Genomic DNA, 19,596 nt, shown 5'->3' with positions numbered 1-19,596 from the left:
ATCTGGGATGAGGTGTGAGAATTTTTGGTGAAGGAGGCAAGCAAAAGTGTGTGAAAATGAAAAAGGAAAAGAGACAAAGACTGGAAATAGGGAACACAAAAGAGAGAGGAAGGGTGTGATAGAGAGAGAGGGGAGGAGGATTAAAAAGGAGGAAAGTGAGAGAACACAAGGTAGGAAAAGAAAGCAGAAGGCAAGGAAAGAGGCAACAATTCAACACTTTGTAGAAAAATGATCATGAGGGGAAAATAGACTGAAAAAAAAAACAGTGGAAAAAGATGAGGCATAATAGGAGAAGAAATAAAATATGATGAAGAAAGGGAGACAAAGTATATTATAGAAAGTTTTTACTTAATAGTAAGGGTATATGCAAAATTATACTGTAAGTAACCACATTATTTAAAAGCAATTGAATAAAATGAGCTCAAACTAGCTACAGGAATAAAGGGAAACAAGAAGACTTTTTATCAATAATTTAGAAGCAAGAAGAAGACCAAGGACAGGGTGGGCCCACTGCTCAGTGAGGAGGGAGAAACAGTAACAGGAAACTTGGAAATGGCAGAGATGCTTAATGACTTCTTTGTTTCGGTCTTCACCGAGAAGTCTGAAGGAATGCCTAACATAGTGAATGCTAATGGGAAGGGGGTAGGTTTAGAAGATAAAATAAAAAAAGAACAAGTTAAAAATCACTTAGAAAAGTTAGATGCCTGCAAGTCACCAGGGCCTGATAAAATGCATCCTAGAATACTCAGGGAGCTAATAGAGGAGGTATCTGAGCCTCTAGCTATTATCTTTGGAAAATCATGGGAGACAGGAGAGATTCCAGAAGACTGGAAAAGGGAAAATCTATGAAAAGGGAAATAAAAGCAACCCAGGAAACTACAGACCAGTTAGTTTAACTTCTGTGCCAGGGAAGATAATGGAACAAGTAATTAAGGAAATCATCTGCAAACACTTGGAAGATGGTAAGGTGATAGGGAATAGCCAGCATGGATTTGTAAAGAACAAATCATGTCAAACCAATCTGATAGCTTTCTTTGATAGGATAACAAATCTTGTGGATACGGGATGTGGTATACTTAGACTTTAGTAAGGCATTTGATACAATCTCACATGATATTCTTATCAATAAACTAGGCAAATACAACTTAGGTGGTGCTACTATAAGATGGGTGCATAACTGGCTGGATAACTGTACTCAGAGAGTAGTTATTAATGGTTCCCAATCCTACTGGAAAGGTATACAAGTGGGATTCCGCAGGGGTCTGTTTTGGGACCGGCTCTGTTCAATATCTTCATCAACGACTTAGATATTGGCATAGAAAGTACGCTTATTAAGTTTGCAGATGACACCAAACTGGGAGAGATTGCAACTGCTTTGGAGGATAGGGTTTCAAAATGATCTGGACAAATTGGAGAAATGGTCTGAGGTAAACAGGATGAAGTTTAATAAAGACAAATGCAAAGTGCTCAACTTAGAAAGGAACAATCAGTTTCACACATACAGAATGGGAAGAGACTGTCTAGGAAGGAGTACGGCAGAAAGGGATCTAGGGGTTATAGTGGACCACAAGCTAAATATGAGTCAACAGTGTGATGCTGTTGCAAAAAAAGCAAACATGATTCTGTGATGCATTAACAGGTATGTTGTGAGCAAGACACGAGAAGTCATTCTTCCGCTCTACTCTGTGCTGGTTAGGCCTAAGCTGGAATATTGTGTCCAGTTCTGGGCACTGCATTTCAAGAAAGATGTGCAGAAATTAGAGAGGGTCCAGAGAAGAGCAACAAGAATGATTAAAGGTCTAGAGAACATGACCTATGAAGGAAGGCTGAAAGAATTTGATTTGTTTAATTTGGAAAAGAGAAGACTGAGAGGGGACATGATAGCAGTTTTCAGGTATCTAAAAGGGTGTCATAAGGAGGAGGGAGAAAACTTGTTCATCTTAGCCTCTAAAGATAGAACAAGAAGCAATGGGCTTAAACTGCAGCAAGGGAGGTTTAAGTTGGACATTAGGAAAAAGTTCCTAACTGTCAGGATGGTTAAACACTGGAATAAATTGCCTAGGGAGGTTGTGGAATCTCCGTCTCTGGAGATATTTAAGAGTAGGTTAGATAAATGTCTATTAGGGATGGTCTAGGCAGTATTTGGTCCTGCCATGCGGGCAGGGGACTGGACTCGATGACCTCTCGAGGTCTCTTCCAGTCCTAGAATCTATGAATCTATGAAAATGATCTGTGGCCATGGTGATTTTGATTTGCCTAGGACTATCCCAGGCTGACTAACAGTCTCTCTAAACGTTGTCATTTTTTTATGTTGAATACAGTTTTCACTCTTGTTCCTCTCCAACATTTCCCCCTGTGACTTATTCTGTTATTTCTCCAATAATACAACTGTGTGTGTATATATATATATATACACGTCATACACATTTTTTAGATGTTTAGACTATGCATGTGGTAATTTTTGCCCAGTCTTTTCTATTGAAACTAAATTCTATTGTCATAATAGGCCTTTATTGACTTATATGACAACTTTTTTTATCTCAGGTGATATTTATTTTTATAGAACTTTGGGGTCCCAGTCACTGAACACTTTCTTTTGAACCATCAATGCTGCTTTTTTTTAACGAGCATTTCAGGGGAGGAGACACCTGACTATGAAGCCAATTTAGATGAAAACTTGTGCGGGCTGCATATTGCACCAGATGTTCATGACTGCAAAAGTGTAGCTTGTCCTATGTTGTGTACATATGTTTTGCAGTGTATTTTTCATACAGATGACTTTCATGGATGATGTCTGATGTACACACACAGACACACACACACAAATTTTGATCTGATCTTTGACAGTGAATGTGTTAACTTAGCTGAAAGACTTGAATTATAATGCAGCTCTATCTCAGGCAGGAATTGTGGCTTAATTAGTGAATGTGGGTAGCGTATTATGAAAGTATGAAATGCCTTATGAGTTTTTAAATTATTTTATTGGGTGTGAATGCTGTTTTGTATTGTAGCTTCATGTGTTCCCCCTCTTTGTTACATTCAGCTTCTTGAGTACAACGCACAGTGTGAATTCTGTTTTAAAAGGTGACCACAGGGAAGTTATGATTGCCTAATGGGAGGGTCCATAGAAAGCTTGGTTCACACTATGAAAAAAAAACAACATTTGAGAACTTCTGAAATAGAAGCTATATACAGGATATATGGGCAAAAAGCAAATGGCTTTAACTATCTTAAATGTTATGGACTATGCTATGCGTGGCCTTGCCTAATGGTCAGGAGGGGAAGTTGGAATAGTTGGAACAAGAGTGACCAGACCTAGAGACCAGGGACTAAATTGCAGAGGTATCAAGTCCAGGGAGCAAGCTAGAGTCAGGGGCCAGGAATCAGGAACCATGGATCAGAATCATAGAATCATAGAATATCAGGGTTGGAAGGGACCTCAGGAGGTCCTCAGGGTTGGAAGGGCCCTCAGGACTCCCAAACCAGTGTATGAGCCAGAGCGGAGGCAGGAGCAGGAATCAAAAACTGGAGCAAGGGATAGGAGATCAGGAGAGGAGAACAGGCAGTGGGACTAGAAATATAACTGCAGTCATAGAATGCTGTTAAGTAGCAAGGGACCCAGGCCTGCTGCAGGATTTAACAATGTGCCTGTAGGAGTCTTCAGCCAACCAGATGGCCACATTCATTAGCTGAATCAACTGTGGGAAATGAGCTGGGTCGTGTTCAACTGCAGGTCCCTATGCTAAGGTAAGGAGCCTGCATTGTCCCTAAATTAACACACAGTGTACAGCCAGGATCGTGTGTGTGTGTAACGAGCTATAGCTATAGTCTGGGATTTTCAAAGGGTCTTGACTCTGAGGAAATTAGGTACCCAACTGTCATCAATTTTCAATGATAGTTGAGAACCTCAGGGTCCATCCTACAATTCACTGAGCACCCTTCACTTCCATTGTCTTCAGTGGCAGAGGAGGGTGCCGAGCACCTTCCAGTATCACCCCTTCACCCACTTAGGCCCCTTTTGATAATCTTCACAATAGATCTGATCCCTAGCATCACCCATTAACAATATAACCCCTTTGGGAGAGGGGCCTTATTTTTTAAATGGCATTTTAAAATTTTCCTCCACACAGTCTCAGTCCCAGGGACAGTACCTGATCCACAACCCAGTGAAGTCAACAGAAAGACTCCGATTGTCTTCAGTGGGCTTTAGGTCAGCCCCCCCAGACAGCAATCAGAATCAATAAAATTAGTGAATAAAAGACAGGGAACTGGGTGGAGGGGGAAAGGGGAGAAGATGAAATCTGAGCCAGTGCGCATTCTCCAACCAGCCTGCACACTGTCAGGTGAGAAAGCACCGTAAAACTCCCTGGCAGAAGGGAAGTAGCAGTTCTCCATGTCAAACCACAGTAGGTGGTTTCCCTGTTTGGAAGGGCTGTGTGAAACCCTGCCTCCCCCATTGCTGGGGTTCAGAGCCCAGGCTTCAGACCCAGCCTCTAAGACTCGCTTAAAAGTAAATCTTTTTTTTTTTTTTTTGCAGAGTAGACGTACCCTTAGTTGTTTTGCCTCCAATGCTGGGTTTGGTTTATGTGTGATGGATAGAGAAGCAATATGAGAGATGGAAATGGAAAACAAATTTGCTGAAGCCTGTAGGGGATGAATGTACTTTTGTTGTTGTTTTTGTTAGGGCTGGCTTGCTGATTGTACTCAGTATAGTTAGACCTTAAAGAAATTTACTCTTGCCTTATTCATATGGATACTCCAGATGCTTCATTATTAACACAGAGCAAGATGACATCACCCAGTAAAATATAAAGCTACAAAACCTTGGTATCTAAGCCTGTTACATAACATATTTATAAGGCAGTGTAGATCCCATTAGGTTAAACTGGTAACGAAGAACTATTTTCCTGCACCCAGCATTTGAATATTATATATTTGCAGATTTCCACTGAACTGAATTAAAGCCTGTTTGGCCAAACTATATTGTCTACCCTAGGGAGATTTTTGTATTAAACTCTGTGTTCTTACCAGCCTCAAGCTGATCTCAGATAAGCAAACTGCACATCTGTGAAAGGAACAGAAGAAAATCTATTTCTCTGATGTTTATCTATTAACATATTTAGAGAGAAGTGTGATCTTTCACATTCATGGCCCCCTTTTCTTCTTCAGTTTATCTCTGAACCCCCCCTCACTCGCCCTTTGTTTTTTTCTTTTACCTTTCTTTTATGCAGGTACTTTAAGCAATCTTAATGAATGGATGCCCAACGGTTATTGTTAAAGGCTGTTTAAGCAATGTAAGGTTTCGTTTTATTGAGTGTGCTCCATTTATTTTTAATTGTAACTATACCATTTCCTACAGTGTCAGTGATTCCATTATTAACTCCTGTTAATAAGGAGTGTTAATAACGTGCCTATCCAAGTTCCACTCTTTGGTGAAACTTAGCAAAGCAAGGTCTCAGACCAGCAGGAAATTTTGTTTCTTCTTTCTTTTTAAATCAAAGATGGGAACAATGTTGTGCCAGATTCTCCTTTTCTACTAGTGCCTCTTTACATCAGGGGTAAAGTTAGTTAATGCAATTTACTCCCCCTTCCAGGTCCCTTTATACTGCAGCATAGTGTGAAGAAGCTTGAAATGTGTAAATGTGGTGTGAATGAGATCTGTTCATGTCACTTACTTTTTGCACTGATAGAGGTCAAAGTTATTTCTGCTTTTAAGTCAATTATCCATCTATAATACAAAGATAATACAATAGTTATGAAAAATGCCTTTGTGTATTTTTTTGAGGGAGGTGAAAAAATCAGTTTAAAATTGGCTGAAGTAATTTGGTTTTATAGATCGCATTCTATACATTACACTTCTGGAAGGTGCTTTGATACTATGGTGATGGTCATGGTATAAGCGATAGAATAGAGACTGATTCACCATTACATGATACCATTCTTACACAAGAGTAACACAATGGATTTGAAATGGCGTAAGACTGGAGAAACTAGGTAGTGTGTCAGACTTGTAATTTTTAATAATGATTCTCTAAGTAATTTTACAAGCTAACAGCCTATTCATATGTCCAAGCTTCACTAATAACTGAGACTCAACATGATCTTCCAGATAAATAGTTTGCATTTTATAAACTATGAATTATTTTGCTGCCTTAACAATATACGTTACAGAGAGAGGGGTTTGCTTGTTCTCCCTATGCACGTGATACTTTCCACAGGCATTCCCGGGAGTTATATGCACATAAGTTTCAAAATTCTTCTCTTTAGTCTGTAGTATAGATAACAAATCTGCAGAGCAGATGATACTCAGGAGAGGAAAACAAAACTAGTACTATGTAGTTTGCATGGGTTCAATGGACTTTTCCCTCAGTTTGGTTTCTCTTTGTTTCACGTGTAATCTTTCAAAGTAGGGTTGCCAACCTTCCAGGATAGTCCTGGAGGCTCCAGGAATTAGATTAATCTTTATTTAAAGATTACATTCTGTGATGAAACCTCAGGAATATGTTCAACCAAAGTTGGCAACCCTAGGGTGAGGGCATGCCAGTCCCCACCACTATGAGCAACCCTTCCCAGTGTGACAAGAGTGAAAGGGGACATTTGGATGAGGGGGAAAGCATTCGTTGGTTTCTTCAGCTTTCCTATTAGCTACTGCTTCTTCCAAGGGGGTTCTCCTTGTGTCCCATCAGCTGTTGCTTCTCCCACTAAGACTTTGTCCACTTCTGACAGCTACTGATGCTCCAACTTGCCCTTCCCTGCAGTTTTAATAGTAAGTGAGGTAGGTGCAGGGTTAAGAATGATTACAGCATGGGGAACCTATTACAAGAGATGTCTCTATGTATGTAAATAACTTATAAATTGTAAGACCAGACGGGGCTATTGTCATCCCCTATTCTGACACCCTGAATAATAGGCCAAAGGATTTCCCTGAATTATTTCCTGTTTGAACTATAGCATAGCTTTTAGGAAAATGACAAATCTTGATTTAAAAAGTATTTATATGCTAGCTTGAAGACACTTCTGTTACGAAATTTCTGTTTCCCATGTAAGTACTTACAGACTGTGCTCAAGTCACTCCTTAACTTTCTCTTTGATAAGATAAATATATTGAACTGCTTGAGCCTTTCACTATAAGGCATGTTTTCCAATCCTTTCACCATTCCCGTGGCCTGTCTCTAATTTGTCAACATCCTTCTTGAATTGTGGACATCGGAACTGGACACTGTATTCCAGTAGTGGTCACACTGGTGGCAAATACAGAGGTAAGATGACCTCTCTATCCCACTTGTTGGTGCATCCAACAATCGCATTAGCTTTTTTGGTCACAGAGTCACATTTGAGCTCATGTTGAGCTGATTATCCATCCTGGCCCCCAGTCTCTTTCAGAGTCACCACTTCCCAGTATACAGTCCCCCATCCTATAAGTCTGGCCTGCATTCCTTGTTCCTAGTTGTGTTACTTTTTATATTTGGTCGAATTAAAAAGCATATTGTTTGCTTGTGCCTAGATTATCCCATGATCAGTAATGATTTTATATTTTCATCTTGGTCATTGATAAGAATGTTAAATTGCCAGTTTGCTAATTTTCAGCCATTTAATGTGTGCAATGTAAATTTTACATTAACCTTGTTTCTTAATCAAAATGTAATGTGGTACCAAAGCAAATGCTTTACTGAAGTCTAAGTATATTACATCAACACTATTACCTTTATCAACCAAACTTGTAATCTCACCAAAAAAAAATAAAGTTACTTTGACAAAATCAATTTTCCATAAACCCATGTTGATTGACATCACAGTAACTTCCTTTAAGTCTTTTTCAATCGAGTCCTGGATCAGTTTCATTATTTTGCCCAGGATCAATGTCAAGGTCACAGGCGTATAATTACCCAGGTCATCCTATTTACCCTTTTAAAATATTGGACCAAAATTATCGTTCTTTCAGTCCTCAGGAACTTCTACAGTGTTCCAAGACTTATTGAAAATCAGTGTTAACAGTTTAGAGAGCTCCTGGGCCTGTTCGTTTAAAACTCTTGGATGCAAGTTACCCCAAGCTGTTGGGTTTTTTTTCTACCATTTCCATCTACTAATAAGCTAATACTGTTAAGATTCCTAATATACTTTAAGAAGGAATTTTTTTATTGTCCCTAACTCTATTGGACATAGATTTTTTTTTCTTGTCCTCTTTTTTTTCCTCATCAATTTTCTACAGTTTCTATTTTCTAATTTATATTCGTTGCTATCAACTTTCCCTGTTTTCCATTTGTTTATATATATTATAATTGCTTTCAATTCCCCTCTAAGCCAGGTTGGTTTTAACCAATGTAGTCTTCTTTCTCGATTGTGTGATTTTGACTTTTGGGGCATTTAGTAAACTGTGCTTAAAGAGTTCCCAATTATTATTCATATTTTTCTGTTTACTTTTTTTCTCTCAGCTGATTTTGTTCATAATTGTTGTTCTTTTAAAGCACCATATATATAGATTATGGGTTTGTACTTTGTTCTGTTTGTACATTACAAATATACTCCAGTCATAATCACTGACTTTTTAGTTCTGTGATCACTTCCTCTTTATCTGTCAGGATAAGAACTAATATAGACACCTCCCACCCCCCGCCCATTGGATGAAACACTTCTTGAATTAGGAAAATGCCATGTATAATTAAGACTGCTGAGGATGTTTTAGTATTGGCAGCATGAGTCCTCCAGCATATGTCACTTGGATTGAAGTCGCCTATATTCACTAGATAAGAAGGCAGAAGATGGTACTTGAGAACAAGCAGTACAGGTCCTGGGTTTGGTAGGACAAAACTTCTTGTTATTGTGCAGTGCAGATGGCTTCATTTTCCCACTTACATCAGCTCTTAATGGTACCAACCAACTGTGCCTGCACAATAGCCCGCCATGTGCCTACCGGATTTGTAGTATTGACTGATGTAAGGTGTTATGAACATAGGGATAAGTATGTGAGTATCTTGAAGGGGTAGCTCTTTCATTATATATGCACACTTTGAACTGGATACAATGCTGTGTGTAGCTAAACTTAAACTGTAAAGTGTTATATTATTTATATGGGAAGTATGTTCTGGGTATCTCTGGAGCAGAATAAATAAAAGCATTTTTTCCTTTTGTTATTGGCTGATACCTTTGCTTATTGAACCTCATGTTGGGCAGCCAGAAGGGTACTGTAGGTGTACCAGGAGTTGAAACCTCTATTGTTGCTGACCTATAGCAGCATTGCCCTGTAGTAGCATTTTGCACAGGGCAAGTCTTTGCTAAATCAGCCTCCTAACAGGGCACACAGAATTTGCAGCAGTGTGAAAACTATGTGAATTTGTCTCATCCCTGAAAAAATAAAGCTTCTTTTAGACAGTGTGGAAGCAATAGGGTAGCCAGATGTACTTCTCTATTAGAGAAAGGCAGAAAAATACAAACATTTTTCTATCAACTGTTTCCTGAGCAATTCCACAGCTCCAGTAATCTCTTACTTCCTGGGGAAATATATCTGATAAGAAGAATGTTCATTTGGCATCCCTGCAATGTAAAGGGGAAAAGTGTGGTTGTTTATAAAAATGAGAAGATGCCCATTGAGACACTCTGCTTCTTGTATGAAAAGTTAACAGATATTTAGATGTCAAATTTGGTTTGTATCCCCTACATATCCCACACTGCAAGATGTTGCAGTCACCAGAGTTGATAAAGTTGAAACTAGCTGCTCATTAGAAACCCTGATTTTTCAAATGCCTCTAACTTTTCTCACAATACAAACAAATTACTCACACAACGTTTCTTGAAGTTCTATGGTAATGTGCTCAAAAAGTGCTTTCTTGATAACCCCGGGCCTAGATTCTCTCATTGACAGGGCAGCTGTGTACCTCTCCGCTAGCAAAAAGTTGTTCTATTCGTGGTTTGCCCTGCCACTGCAGGATCCTCATGTCATGTAGAGCTGCCATAAATGCTCATACACCATCTCCCTCACAATCTCCCTCACAGTGAGGTGTGGGTGTGGCTGGGGGAAAGTTGGTAGGGCTGCAGTACCCTTCCATCACTAGATCTCTGGCTACTATACTGACTTTTTGGACTACTGGCAGCTGTTGCCAAGTTAGAACAGCCTTTGCTTGAGAACCAGGTTAGCCCAGAGTAGCCTCACGATCAAGGGGGCACACACCCCTCCCGTCAGTCACACCATGGGTATGTCTACACTGCAATCAGAGGTGTGACTGCAGCACTTCTAGACATACCCAAGCTAACTTTGATCTAGCTAACTCAGCTAACTATAGCTGTGAAACCATGAAAGCATGAGTTGTACAGGACTGCCTAGGACACCGGGTAGGTACCCGAGTGGCTAGCCTGTGCTGCTGTGGCTTTGCTGCTGCTGTTAGTTTTGATCTAGCTAGTTCGAATATCTCAGATATGTCTACATGTTCTGCAGTCACACCTTTGACAGTAGTGTAGACATACTCCAAATGCTCACAGCCAGAATCAAGGATTTTGCTCTAGGGATATTTAGTGAGGCTAAAATAATTTCCTTCCCTAGTAAAGAGATTAATGGCCCAATCCCACGGTGTATTCAAATGAGGCTATTGGGGATTCTTATTCACACAAATTGGGGGTGCAGCATTGGGACCTCAGGTTGGAATTCTTGTATCTCTCCAGTCTGATTGGGAGATGAGCCAGCCAGGGATCATATCAATCTTTGTACAGTATGTGTACTACTCCCCAACATAAAAGGGGGAGCCAGATCCTGACCCAGGGGCCTCCGGGGTCTAAATATTTACAGCTGCAGAGTGAACCCGTTTCTTCCACTGGACCTTTTATGCGGTTGTGCAAAATTAGTGGTGAGACACAGACATTCATCAACCAGGGCACCAGGAAAGGGAACGAGCACAAGGATATGGCATGCCTTGCAGCTCTATTGATGAAAGAGAAGAGGCTGCAACATGGAGGAATGGTAGGAGGCATGATTATCAAGCATATTGTTTAAAGCACACCAGAGTGACAGGGATTTTTTTTTCTGTATTTCGCCACACAGTAGGGGGAGAGAGGCACCTTGTCACCCACTTACATCATTCTGGAAATGATGGATGGCATGATACCTCACCTGCTATTGTCTGGGTGGCAAATGAACATTAATGGGGAGAAACAGCAATGTGGGTGTGAAAATGCCTGACTGCTATCATTGTCACCAATTAGTTTAAATATTCCTCTTCACCTCTTCTTTATGGGTATTTTTAGTTGTTGTTGTTTTATTTTAACAAAAATTATTGGCATTAGCTGGCAATTAATGAAAATAGTATCTATGGCATGCTATGTGCTTTTAATGAAACACAATCACTCCAAGGCTTTTCTTCCCCCTCCCTCCTTTTTAATTTTCTCTTCTCTCTCAGAAAAAACAACTCAACAACATAAACAGCTTGGTTTAAATGACAAGATCTATAAACTCCGCTGCTCACAACAGTAATGATTTCTTACTTGATCAGTGACACTGGGGATTGTGCCATGACTGTTGAGTGATCAGATCTCGTAGATTAGATTTTTTGTGAGGTTTGAGTTACCACGTTGAACTTATTATTTTGAGAAAGTTTCTCATGTTTTTTCTTTTCTGTTTCCTCACATTGCTGAAGATAGATCAAATGTTGCTTAAGACATTGAGACAGAAATGTTGTGCCATTCTACAGTGGCTATGTGTTGTCTCCCACAATGTAATATAGTAGTGTTTCTTTCCTCTCCACCATTGCCCATCTTCCCAGGCTTTTGAGAAAGATGATGTTGAAAATTTAAGGCATCTTCATCGCTTGCTTGTTTTTTTTTCCAATAGCATTACAGTAAGAAACCTGAGGAGGATAGAAGCATCATCTGTCATGTATAGCCACTCTGAAACTGTGATATTAAAGTACCATGAGGGAAAAAAAAAAAGCTTGAAAGCTGATAATCCCTGTGCATGGATGGTTGCAGAGAGGCTAGCTTAATCCCAAAATATTGATGATGCTGTTTCTGGTGCTGGCACGCCATCTGCTCTTCTTCATGCTGGATGTGACCAGATATGAACTTTAAAGCCCTTCTTGTAGATGAAACTTATTTTGGTTTGAATATATTTTATTTTCAGGCAAATGTTTAATTCCTTTTTCTTGCACAAACATGTTTTCTTCAGTGGCATTGTAACTAACATATAGTTTCAAACACCCAAGACCTCCACATTCTTTCTTGGAAGATTCTGATGGACCTATGATTTTAAGAAGACTTGTGCAGCCTTTAATCGTTGGGCTTTTTTGAGTCAGGGTTCTCAAGTGCAGCAGTAATCCCTCCTGTTAGTTTGACAGCTGAACCAAACTGGGACAGAATAGAAAAACATTTCTCTCAATTTAAGGGAAAACAAACTTTCCTTCTAAGAACAATAACACACTTTCTGTTTGAAAATATATTTTTATTTTTGCAGTTTTCAGTACCAATAAAACAGGTTATTTAAAATCCTTTCAATAACTCATGACCCAATTTTCTCTTCCCAGGCCCAATACAGTATCTGTTTGGTTTTTTCCCTGTTTATGGAGATCTGAATACACTATCTTTAACTAATGGGATAGGATACTTTATGCTAGTTGCACATTTGACACATATATTTGTAATGCAGTTATTGATATTCTGGATTAAAAATTGGAATTGCAAAACTATATGAGAAACAAATTTGAGGTTGTTGATAACATTGAAGGATTCCTTTGCATGAACACAAAGTTATACAATAATGATGAACTTTAAAGTACGTTATTTCTTGATTCATCAACTTTATTGGACTCTGAGGGGTTTCTAACTCACCCACGGGTGGTGAAATGGTTAATGTGAGCTTGAGAGCCAATTAACACACCTGGTTGCACCTGGAGAGTGGACCAAGTAACCTCTTCAAAGATGAAGCCCAGCTGGGGTGGAGCTGGGTGGCACTATACAGAGAGGAAGTCTGGAGCAGAAGGGTGCTGTACATAAATCAAAGGGGAAATAATTCTGTGAAATATGCCCAATAGCTGAAAATGTTGATATAAGTCAAGGGCCTGAGAGGAAGATCAAAGTGGCTCTATTCAGAATTTTAACAGGTCATTGTGGATAAATAGTAATCTAGTTCTAATAAACATAAGGATAGACTATGCAAAACATGTACAGTCCAGCAATGATAGATCATATCTTATGAGATTGTAACACTGTACCAGTGAAAGGAGGTATTTATATGGAAAACTCAGAAGCCTTAGACTGAATATTTTCTTTGCAATACTTCTCCAGAATACAAGGAAAATGGGACCCAATTAAAAAAAGCTATTCTGCAGTTCTTTAAGAATACTGAGAAAGATGACAGACTTTAAGCCATAACCAATCTTTGAAATCCAGTGAATGGTGATCCTAGTGAATCTGCCGTGCCACAAAACCCAAGAAGAAGAAGGGTGCTGTAGGGAGAGGGAAGAACTCTGTAGTTATTCTCTTGGTGGTAATGTGACCTATGGACAACAGGAAGGTTCCTGAAGGGTGAGGAGAGAGTCTAGGGGGAGGAAGGAAGATATCCGCAAGACACAAGATTTGAGCAAGCCGCTGTGGCTGATCCTGACACAAGGGCAGGAACCAGATATCCGGGGACAAACCAGGGGAGGTGCTGCTTGGTACAAAGAGCCCAAAAATGGGGCTGGGGAAGAGGCCTGAAGAAAGGAGGCAATGGAGGCAACAGCAAGGAGTCTGATTTGTGTGCTGTTATAGGGTCTCTGGACTGGATCCCAGTGTAATAGGAGGACCTAGGTTCCTTTACCTGCCAGTGGGGAAGGTGGTGTGAGGCCCCTGAGTATGGGATAAAGGTGACTGAAAGTCCTGAGCGAGGGGGTGTCGGGCACATGGGACCCAGAGTTGAGGACTAAAGATCAGATATAAGAAGTAGAATTATTATTTGTTGGACTTTTTGTCCACCTCAGAGAGGTGGAACTAAAATGCAACCTGGCCAGAAGGCTGAGTTGGGAGAAGATTCCACTACAGGAGTGGACTGACTATTGGCAGAGGGGGCATGCTTATCATGAGTCCACTCTTTTACAGTCACACCACTGTCCCCAACCTCCGCAGAAAAAAATAAGAGGCGCATATATGACAGGTTAACAAATGTTGGAGTTGTGACACAGAAAAACGCTTGCTTAATATATATAGTTACACACAAAAGCACATTAAAAGAACATTATTAAGGTTGCAAAGTAAAATTCTCAAAAGTTGGAACTGTCTATGCAACCTTAATTTAGCTCTTTGTGTGTATGCATTGTGATATGGTCTAATTACAAATCACTGACTATATTTTCCACAGGACTCCTGCCTTGATAAGTGCACAGGATGAAACTTCTTCCCACACTCCCAGGTTCCTTGCCCAGCCAGTTCCAACACCCTATCCCATCTCCTTATCTGATCTTTCTATTCCCCCCCCCCCACCACCTATCCCCCACATCCAAGACTTTTTGTCCCAATCTCTGTGCTCAGCCATTTCCAGTTTTTCTCCCTGCATCCTAACTCCTCATCAGATGTTCTGCCTCCCATTACCCCTCACCTCTTTCTCCCTGCACCCTCCCGGTTCTCAACCCTAGTCTTTCCCCCACCCCCACAGTCTACTTGCCCAAACAGCCCTAGAGTTCCCCCTCACTCGTTAGCCTCCAGTCCCAGTTTCCACTCTCTCCTTTCCTTAAGACTCTCCCTCACTTTCCCTCCTGTAGACTTTCTCTTGTCCCCTCTGCATTAGTAGTGGGAAGCTTTCTCCTCCACACTGTTGGGACCCATCAAGTGCGGCCATTGAGAGCACAGAAGAGACAGACTCCCTGTTCTCATTTCTGGTGCATGGACACAGTGCAGCACACAATAACCCAGAGGTCCAATTGCAGGGAAAGTCCTGCTCCGAGCAGATGGAATCTCCTTAGAGTTTAGCAGCTAAATTCTCTTAAGTCTCTGTCAGGCATGTGCAAACTGCTATTTTTCAAAGGCTTTTAACTTGGCCATATATCATGGGGTTAGAATGTGCCTGATACAAAGATCGCTCCACTGCCAAATTTCAAGTCCCTGGCCCAAAATAAGAGGTTATTAGAGGTTTTCAAATAAAAGGTCACCAGAATTTTTTAACATGGTACAAACTATGACTTCAGTATTGGTAACAGCTGAGCTGTTTTGGCTAAAATATTAAACAACAGCAAGAAACCAGATGCAGATGCCAATCCTGGAAAATTTCAGTTAAATCTTGACAGTTGTAAACAACTGAAAACAGGGTCTTACGGACATAATGCACATAGAGTCTTAGGCTAGGTCTACACTACCCGCCTGAATCGGCGGGTAGAAATCGACCTCTCGGGGATCGATCCCCGAATCGGCGCTCTTACTCCACCAGCGGAGGTGGGAGTAAGCGCCGCCGACAGAAAGCGGCAGAAGTCGATTTTGCCGCCGTCCTCACAGCGGGGTAAGTCGGCTGCGATACGTCGAATTCAGCTACGCTATTCACGTAGCTGAATTTGCGTATCTTAAATCGACTCCCCCCTGTAGTGTAGATGTACCCTTAGAGTGTAAGACCAGAAGGAATCACCAGATCCTCTAGTCTGGTCTCCTGTATATGTACATGTTTCCTGGACTGTCTGTATCCTGGACAATCACATGATCTGGATCAAGTCTACAAAGGCAAATACCCTTGTCACATGACAGGAGTCAGTGTCTAATAGTTACTATTACCTGAGCATTGCACAAGGCCGGATGACCTGTAGAAAATTGGTCCCCAGTCACATTGATCCAGGGGCATCTCTGTTCTGTGCTGGAAGCCATATGATGTGCTTGCCCCATATTGCTATTCCTCCCCCCCAGTAGTGGGTGTGCAAGAAATGCAGTTGGCTTCCCCACTTACTCAGGATGGGTTTTAGCCAAAGTTGTCCTCACTCTTGATTACAGAATGTGGCCTTTTGCCCTTCTAACAAACTTACTAAACTCCCAATTTTCATTCACATGTCTCCATCTATTTTTTTTCCTTCCAAGCAATGTCATTTGCAATGTTTCTCACCTTTGGAAAATGAACTCTTTTGAATCACCAAGTATAAATATTACTGGTTGGGGCTGTTCTCTCTCCATAATGAATGTAATCAGGTAATGATCATCAGTACCTAGGAACCACCAACCTCCAGTCCAGTGATCAATTCATCGTTAGCCATCATAATGAAGTCCAAAACAGTTAACTCCTGTTGGGTGGAATATCTTTTGTGTTAGAAAATTATCTATAATTTTTAGAAATTCCTATGCCGTTTTACTATTGGCAGCATGAGCCCTCCTGTGTATGTCTTGCAAATTGAAGTCCCCAAGGATAGTTTTCTTTCTACACATTACAGGCAGGTGCTTAAGAAGCAACTCAGCCTGTTGTCGGGTTCAGTGGTCTGTAACTGACTGCCACCAGTTCTCCTCTGGGCTTTGGTAGCTAGTACATTGATCCACAGGTATTCAAGAGCTTGCAGCTCTGAATTACTGATGCCTCTAAAACAGGTAATGGTGGCTGTAGTGTCAAGTGCCACCCTCCCCCCTTTCACCCACTCTGTCCTCTCTAAATGGGTTGTAACCAGCAATTTTATCATTCTAGCCACCAAGCGTCAGCCATGCCAGTTATGTCAAATTTCCTCTCATCAGTGAGAATTTCCACTTCCTCTTGCTGATTACCCACACTCTTAGCATTAGTGTGAAAGTAATTCCATTTCTTCACTTCATTCTTTCCCACCTCCCTTCAACATACTCATGACACTTTGAGTGTGAACCTCACACCTTAGCACCCTCCTTTTTCACTGTCAGTTTAATGCCCTTCTGGCTGCTCCACGAAGTCTCCATCCCCAGAAGATTAGGCCCCCCTCCTTCTGAGACACATGCATTCCATTGGTTTAGTCCCTTCTCTCACTACAGCCCTCCACAGCACCCATGGAGCATCTCAACTCCACTCCCTGGCCTGTGGTGGAGGAACCCGATTCCTGGGAATTCCCCTGAGCCATGCTCGTATGTGGGGGAGGAGGAGTTAGCACATTCAGAGCTCACTCTGAAATTAAGAAATAGTAATGCCAGTTCATCAGCACAAGACAGTGCTAACAGCTGTGTTGCATCCATTCTGAAGTTGAGTAGCTTGCATGACAGGTACAGCACACCACAGCATTCCATTGAGTACAAAGCTGTGTTACTGAAGGCTGGGTTATCCTCAAGCCAGGGAGGATCAGATTCTGTGCTCCATTGGCAGGTGTAGGGGGAGGGAGACAATGTCTCTGAAGCTGCAGCAGCATGAGTGTGCAGCATGCTTTCAGTGACACTTCTCAAGGCACCCAGGACTGAGAGTCACCTTGTCATCACCTGTCTCCAGCACTGTGGGTCTTGCCTGTGCTTTCCAGGTGTCAGTGCCCTAACACAACCAGCCCGACAGTCACTCAAGCTCTCCAGTCAAAAGTTTAACAAATGGAGGGGGGTGAGTGCTGAAGATGCTTGTTGTCTGAGGTGCCACTTGGTGTAGGGCCAGCTCTGCTTCTAAATAGGGCCCTACCAAACTCAGGGTCCATTTTGGTCAATTTCACGGTCAGAGCATTTAAAAATAATACATTTCATGATTTCAGCTATTTAAATCTGAAATGTCACGGTGTTGTAAATGTAGGGGTCCTGACCCAAAAAGGAGTTGGGGGGAGTCATAAAGTAACTGTAGGGGGGGTTGCGGTACTGCTACCCTTACTTCTGGGCTGCTGCAGGCGGCGGTGCTGCCTTCAGAGCTGGGCAGCCAGAGAGTGGTGGCTGCTGGCAGGGAGCTCAGTTCTGAAGGCAGAGCTGCCGCCAGCAACAGCGCAGAAGTACGGATGGCATGGTATGGTATTGCCACCCTTACATCTGCACGGCTGATGGTGGGGCGCTGCCTTCAGAGCTGGGTACCTGGCCAACAGCTGTCGCTTTCTGGCTGCCCAGCTCTGAAGGCAGCGCAGAAGTCAGGGTGGCAATACTGTGACCACCCCAGTAATACACACCCCAGTCTAAAGCAGACACCAAACAGGGAAAATTTCATCCCAAATGGTTAAAGTTATAAGCAACTGAAAAACAGATCTCACAGTGGAAGGCCTGGGGCAGCTATAATATGGAATTGTGCAAGACTGCAAAACTCCTAGGTTAACCACAGCAAATATGAAATGAACTGCTGAAGCGGAATAACTATTCTTAAGGTTAAGATTTTGTCATGGTTATGTTTAGCAAAAGTCATGGAGAGGTCACCGGCAATAAACAAAAATTCCCTGAAGCCTGTGACCTGTCCCTGGATTTTACTAAAAATAACTGTGACAAAATGGAGCTCAGCCCAAGCCCTTCTGCTGGAGGGAAGAAAGGGGTCCAGCAGCACCCGCTGCTGCTGCAGATGACAGCTCCAGGGTCCCCCCATTGCTGGTAGCAGCTGCAAGCTGCCTGGGCCCTCTGCGACAGCTGGGAGCTGCAGGTCCCCCTGCAGTGACTGGGAGCTCCAGCTCCCCCAGCTGACAACTCCAGCCCTGCCACTCTGAGGCTGAAGCAGAAAATGTTGTGGAGGTCACAGCTGACAGCTCCAGGGTCAGAATCTTAGCCTTATTCTCTATTGATTCTAAAGATCATTTTTTGAGTGTCCCTTCTGAGGATGCTGCTTCTCACCAAGAGAAATGTCTGCATATGCTTTTTGTGTCTAATGGTATGGATCACATGGAAATCAGAAAAGACCCCAAGAGTATATAAATGGATTTCAGAAATTTCAAAATGAATAAACAATGAAAAATTGGTTTAAAGTCTGAGAGCTTGTCTACACTTGAAACACTACAGCAGCACTTCAGGACAGACTCTACCTGCGGTGATGGTAGGGGTTCTCCCTTTGGCACAGGTAGTACACCTCTCTGAGAGGCATTAGTTAGGTTGACAGAAGAATTCTTCTGTTGACTATCACTGACTACTCCAGGGGTTAGGTTGATATAGCTATGTCTGTCTGGGTGAGGATTTTTTCACACCTCTGAGAGACATAGCTATGCTGATATAAGTTCCAAGTGTAGACCAGCTCTGAGAACTCCTTAGGCCTGTCTACATGAGAAAGTTGTACTGGTTTAACTTGTTTTTTTTTTTAAAAAAAGCAGTTCAATAAACAGGTGCAAATGTCTGTATGGAGTCTTTTATTTCTATTTAAAAATACCCTTAATCTAAAGCAAAATGTTATGTCTACACTACGGGATTACTCCGATTTTACAGAATTTGATTTTTGGCATCAGATTGTATAAAGTTGAGTGCATGCGGCCACCATAAACACATTAATTCGGCGGTGTGCGTCCATAGTACCGAGGCTAGCGTCGACTTCTGGAGTGTTGCACTGTGGGTAGCTATCCCATAGTTCCCGCAGTCTCCCCCACTCATTGGAATTCTGGGTTGAGCTCCCAATGCCTGATGGGGCAAAAAACATTGTCGCTGGTGGTTCTGGGTACAGCCTCCCCCCTCCCTCCATGAAAGCAACGGCAGACAACTGTTTCGCGTCTTTTTTCCTGGGCGAACTGTGCAGACGCCATACCACGGCAAGCATGGAGCCCGCTCAGCTCAAGACAGCAGTCATGAACATTG

Source organism: Malaclemys terrapin, chromosome 1, assembly GCF_027887155.1.
Source record: "Malaclemys terrapin pileata isolate rMalTer1 chromosome 1, rMalTer1.hap1, whole genome shotgun sequence".
NCBI classification, from domain to species: domain Eukaryota; kingdom Metazoa; phylum Chordata; order Testudines; family Emydidae; genus Malaclemys; species Malaclemys terrapin.
The sequence above is the reverse complement of the archived record's forward strand: the minus strand, read 5'-3'. Positions refer to the sequence as shown.